Raw genomic sequence first — 6000 nt, 5'->3', positions numbered from 1 at the left:
TTGTTTTTGAACTGTAATTGTCCACTGAGAAATGACAAAACAAACAGCAATTACTCTGGAAAAGAGATTTTTTAAAAAAATGATGCCAGTAGGACTGGAGCCCATAGAGCAGCATCACTGATATATCCACACGAAACTGCTGCCAGTTGCTGGAGAACTGCAAGCACAGAAGGGCCTTGTTTTCCTGTTTTCCTGTTTTCCTTCTTTTGCCTTTCCTCATTATTAAATTTTTGCAGCAGGAGCGATGCCCAGGGAGGGAGGCAGATGGTGCCTCTGCAGCCAGAGCCACGAGGAGCTCCCAAAACATCCCCAGCTTGTGATGGGCACCAGGGCTGGTCCTCTGGCATCCCTGAGCTCACTGGAATTGCCTCCCTGGAAATAATTCCCCTTCACTCAGAGGTTCCAGCATCAGCCACCACAGGATGAGCCCTGGAGCAGCTCCAGCCTCTCCAAAAAGGAGATCTCACCCACCCTGGGGGCGTTTTTATTGGCATGATGCACATAATCCATTATCTTTATTAGGATGGCCCTGTCCCTGTTTATGTGCAATCCGTGGAATTCTTTTCCTTGAGATAACAAAACCCCCCAGATCTGCTGGGCAGAAAACTGCTGATGGCAGAAAACTGCTGATAACAGCACAGGGCCATTTATTTAGTGTGGGATTGTTACAGTGAGAACCCTGAGCAGGCAGTAGTGGGCAATTACTGTCGGCTCTGACCTGCAAATGGGGAAAAATTCCCCTTCCAGGGAAGGAGAACGAGAAGTTATGGACTGGACTCAGTACTGTGGCAAGGCAAATAATAATAATTCTCTGTGCCTGGAAAGATTGGGGGTTGAAGTGCTCCCTGCCTGCTCTGCCACAGCTCTCCACCTTTATTTTTAAGTGTTTCCAGTTTCAGAGTGGTTTCTCTGTACCTGAAATACACTTCTTTTTTTTATTATTTTTAAATTAAAAATTGAGTTTGTTGTTGAGACATACCCTCCTGTAATTTAAGTACTTGTATAAAAACATCAGGCAGCACATGGCTGCTGTCAGTTCTATAAAGAAGCTCCAAAACCATGGAAATTTTGGTGCTGAAGGGGTGGATCCAGCACCTCCCAGCATCCCTACCCTCCAAAACTGCAGGCAAAATAAATTCCTTCTGCATTAACATTTCCCAGTAATTTAGTCATTGCAAACCCTAGGAATTTAGGATGAGCAAAAGTGACAAAGCTCTTTTGCCTTTTCCTGCCTGCAAATAAATCTTAAGTATTATATTAATTTTAAACCCATAAAGAATATGAAAAGTGGGAACAAAGCACTCAGCTCTCTCCTGGTGGATAATGCTTATCTTGTTTAGGAAATCAGCTTTAAATGAACACTCAGATAAGCTAATTTCTTCATCTGTGGCTAGCACGTATTAAATTGTTTTATTTAACTAATAAAACCCATTTTTGATACTGGGTTTTGGGCATCTTAAATTGAAAGCCAATTTCCATCCAAATAGACCATGGCACACGGTGTGAGTCCAAACTTAATAATGATCTCATAAAGAAGAAATGCATCATTCCCTATAACATAATAAAATGCAAACACAAAGAATTGCTGTAAATGTACATTAAGCTACATAATTGCTTAAGAAACCTCCCACATACAAAGTGTTTTCTTCTGTTTAGCAAAACAGGAGTTTTAGAAGAATCAAAGCTGCAGGTTGGTGGTTACCAATAAAGAATCAAATTATGGGAATAAATAAAACACACAAATGAGAAACAAGATTAAAAGCTGGTAATTTAAACCAAGCTTTCTGCTTTGCTCATTCAAATTATCATTAAAAGAGGTGGCTGAAATAAATCATCTCTGGAGTTTTCAGCTTTCAGCTCCTTCCACCCCAGGAAAAGCTTGGGAAGGGTGGGCAGCCCTGCATGCTGGGGGATGGAGCTGGAAGTGGTGGGACAGTGGCAGGGGACTTCAGGATGGTGCTGAGCTCTCATGGATTGAAAAAACCATAATTTACAAGTGCCCAGAATGGATTAAAAAATCCAAATGACAAGAGCCCAAAGGTGCCCAGGTCACTCAATCCTCCCCAGTCCCAGCTCCATCAAACACCACATGCTTGGAAAGGCACTTGGTTCCTGAATCCCGGGGGCAGGGAGAGAAATCTGGGATTTGGGGAGAGCCAGGGGCACAGACAAGCAGCAGGCTCGTGGCTGATGCTCTGTTTTGCTGCACATCCCATGGTGTTCAGGCACTGATGGGTGACCCAGAGCCCTGGAGTGGGGAGATGGGATCCTGCAGCCACCAAATCCACCCCTTCCCAAGGTTTTCATGGGTAGGATATGCAAGTTTTGGTAGAAAATGTTAATAGGGATCCTCCCAAGCAGGGAGATCCATGCCACAAGCAGGATGAGGTGAGAAGGGGCAGCAGTTGTGTCCCAGCTGGAAATCCATCCCTCCTGGGTGGGAGATGGATCCACCTTCCTGCTGCCATCACTGCTAGGATGCTGTGGGGAGCCCAGGGATGCAGGATCCCAAATTCCCACACAATCATTCATGCCAAGACCCCCTGGCACCTGGGTTTGCCACCACCTGGGGGGTTCCCACAACTCTGAGCCAAGGAAGGCTTCACATCCCTCCATGCCAGGCTCCTGTGGTCACCCCCACTGCTCTTGAGGAAGAGGAGTCCCTTCGGAGTGGATGGAGACAAACCTGAAGAGAGAATTTTGGATTTTAGCAGGACCTGGGGCAGCCCAGAGGGCATGCAGGGTCATGGTGGGGCACCTCCCCACTGCTATGGCAGCATCCTGGGAAGACACTCAGGAAAAAATCCAATTCCTTGCTGGCATGTCTGGCTTTGAGTCACTTCCAGAGCACACCCTGCTCCCCAGCAAGCCAGAGCATCTTTCTTTCATATGAAACACAGAAGCTCAGCAAAACGTAGCAATAATGTGTTGTTTTCTATTCCACTGCTCAGCCAGGAGCCCCTGGGGATGGCAGGGAAGGAAAGGGACCTCAAAATAGCGGCAGACACTCTGTGCAGTTGGAGAAGCTTTCCGGAGCACAGAAATCCCGAAATAGAGCAAACATTCCCCTTCCCTACTCCTGTTCCAAGGAGAGGGCTCGGGTGAGAGCAGTGTGAGGTGCCCCACGGTGCTGTTTGCTTGGGAAGAGCTCCCAGCCCCGGCTGGGGAGAGGCAGGAGCATTCAGAGGAGCATTCAGAGGGGCATTCAGAGGGGCATTCAGAGGAGCATTCAGAGGGGCATTCAGAGGGGCATTCAGAGGAGCATTCAGAGGGGCATTCAGAGGAGCATCTGCCACCGTCAGCCACACCCCAGGGCCTCCCTGGTCACATCTGCTTGGGATGTGGGGACACTTCAGCTCCCCCAGCCACATGTGGCACAGCCTCCTGTCTTGGCATCGATTGCTGCATCCCAACAGGGCTTTGGCAGATGCTGGGTGTGGGGGAGAGGCAATCTCTGAGCAAGTCACCCAGGCCAGAGAGAGATCCTAAAAACGCTGCTGTCTCCTCTGGGAGAGGCACCCACATGCCAACAGCCAGGCTGGCTCCAGGAGCTGAGCATCTGCTGGGTTAACTCTGGGACACGAGGGCCTCAGAGGTCCCTTCCACCCTTAATAATTCCACGGCTGGCACAGGACTGCTCCAGACCCTCCCAGGTGACAGGGCCACCCCTGCCCACAGCAGTCCCCGTGTGCCCCAGGCTCTGTGCTGACCCCAGGGGAGGCAGGGCCAGTCTCCAGCCCCCTTTGAAGCCCAGTGCCTGCTGCAGTGGGACCACACAGAGCTGTGCCTGCCCTGTCCCCTCCATCTGTCCCTTACCATGGTTCCAAAAGGAGACCTGAGCATCCGAGCTTCATCCCTTGTCCCCATCATGGAAAGGTGCCCGGTACCCAGGGCTGTGGAGGGGACAATGGAAGCATCAGGACAGTCTAATTCCTTCTGCTGGAGCAGCCTAGCAGGGATTTGGTGTCTGGGAGGGCTCAGAGCCCCTTTGCAGCTCCCCAGGAGGGAGCAGAGCCCACAGCCACGTCTCTGCTTGAGGGGATGCTGCAGCTTTTGGTGCCTGCCTGACTTGGGCTCTGGCCACATCCCAGCTCAGTCACTTCCAAGCTCTTCCCGTTGCCTTGTTAAACCAAACTGGGCATCAGCTGAAAGCAGCAGCACCAGCACCAGATGTCCCAGGTCCCACATGAGCCTTGTTTTCCGTATGAGGCACCAGCTCAAGGCTTTCTTTGTCTTGCCAAGAACAAGTGCTAAGGCAAAGCACCAACCTTGTGCTGCCAGGAGGTACAACCTGGCACCCTTAGCCATCCCCAAAATAACCCAAACTTGTTTGACATAACAAGGTGATTAAATCAGCATGAGAAATTCTGCTGCTCGAAGCCACCAGGACACGGTGACATAAAGCGAGTTTCAAATCTCAGCTCGATTAGGGGAAGGATGCAGAAGGTATTGGGGAGGGGACATCTGTGTGGGCTTCCCAGAGCTCAGTGTGCCATGCCAGCAGTGCCAGGCTGGGGCAAACAGGGGCTCTGCATTTACCCACAGCTCCCAGGGCTGGGAAAACACTAAGGTTGCCTGATATGCCTGATTCCACCCATTTTCAACCCCACAACTCGTGAGGGCATGCAAGGACGCTGCTGCCACAAATCAGTGACCTGCCACCCCCTCCCACACCCACTGCCCACGTGTTCTCCTGCTGCCACACTCCTGCAGTGGAAACTGGGTGTGTTAAAGCTGCTGTGAACACAGATGGGTTGGGCTCTCTCAGCAAAGAACATTTTGGCAGAGAGTTTTTGCTTCTGCCTCACCAGGCTGGGGGGAAAAAAAAACAGGAGGATGCTGGCATGAAAGGGAGGGAATTTTCCAGGATGGTGGGAAGCACCCACACAGGGTCCTGGGCTGGAGCAGGAGAGCAGCTCCACAGCACAGTGCAGGAGAACATCAGTGATGCCTGAGAAAGTGGGTGAGAGTCCAGAATCCAGCCTGCTCCCACCATCAGCTGAGCCAGGAGCTCCCCAAGATCCCAGGGGACATCCCAGACCCCCCAGCCCTGCACTGCTTGGGGACACCCTCAGGGACCTGCAGAGCTCACCCCGGCCATCTGCCCCCATCCCCCTGTGCAGATGTTTCCAGCAGATTCCTGGTGACCTTCACAGGGTTGTCTCTGCTTGGCCAGCTCTCATCTCCGAGGATTTGGAGCCTCCCTGGTTGCTGTCATGCAAATGGAGGGATGGGGAATCTTTGGCCAGCAGTAATTCACAGCCAGGCAGCGCAGGGACTGAACATAACGAAGGGGTTTGAAATCCAACAGTCCCTAAACACTTTCAGGTGCTGCCTTTGCCTTTCTATCTTCAGGCTTCAGGGACAAATAATTCCTTCCAATCTGTGTTCCCAGCTCCTCTCGCCTAAACTCCAGAGAAGGATTTCAGTCAGGTCTAGCACAACGCGTGGCCATTCTTCAAAAATTATTTTCATTCATTTATCTCCATTCTGCCTTTTCAAGTCCTTTCCTTGCGTGCTACTTCGGCCAAATTCCCAATTCCCTGAATTTATTATCACTATAAAATGGTTGCCTGCTCCACAGCATGACCTAGACACGCACCCCACTGCGATGCTTTAAAGGCCTTCGTCTGTTCCTATGGCAACTGGGAAAGCAGGCAAGCGCTGCAGCCGGCACGGGGATGGATCCTGCATGGATGCTGACATCCCTCCCCGGCTGCCAGGAGCCACAACAACACGGGGGGATGCACGGCGCTGGAACAAACAGGGCAGGAACACGTTTTCCCGGTGTTTTCTGTCCCCTGCTCACCTGGCAGCAGCTCTGCCCTGGCCACACGTGGCCAGGAGGATGTGGCAATGCTGCAAAGGAGCTCAGCTCGTCCAGAGGGCCACAGGGTGAGGCTGGGGTGGGATGGAGATACAGGCACAGGGACCTGGCAGCCCATGGTGGCATCCAGGTGTGGCCCTGCTGGGCTGGTCACTCTGATGTCCACTCTGTGC

The sequence above is a fragment of the Sturnus vulgaris genome, chromosome 20 (assembly GCF_052056855.1).
Source record: "Sturnus vulgaris isolate bStuVul1 chromosome 20, bStuVul1.hap1, whole genome shotgun sequence".
Classification (NCBI taxonomy): domain Eukaryota; kingdom Metazoa; phylum Chordata; class Aves; order Passeriformes; family Sturnidae; genus Sturnus; species Sturnus vulgaris.
The sequence above is the reverse complement of the archived record's forward strand: the minus strand, read 5'-3'. Positions refer to the sequence as shown.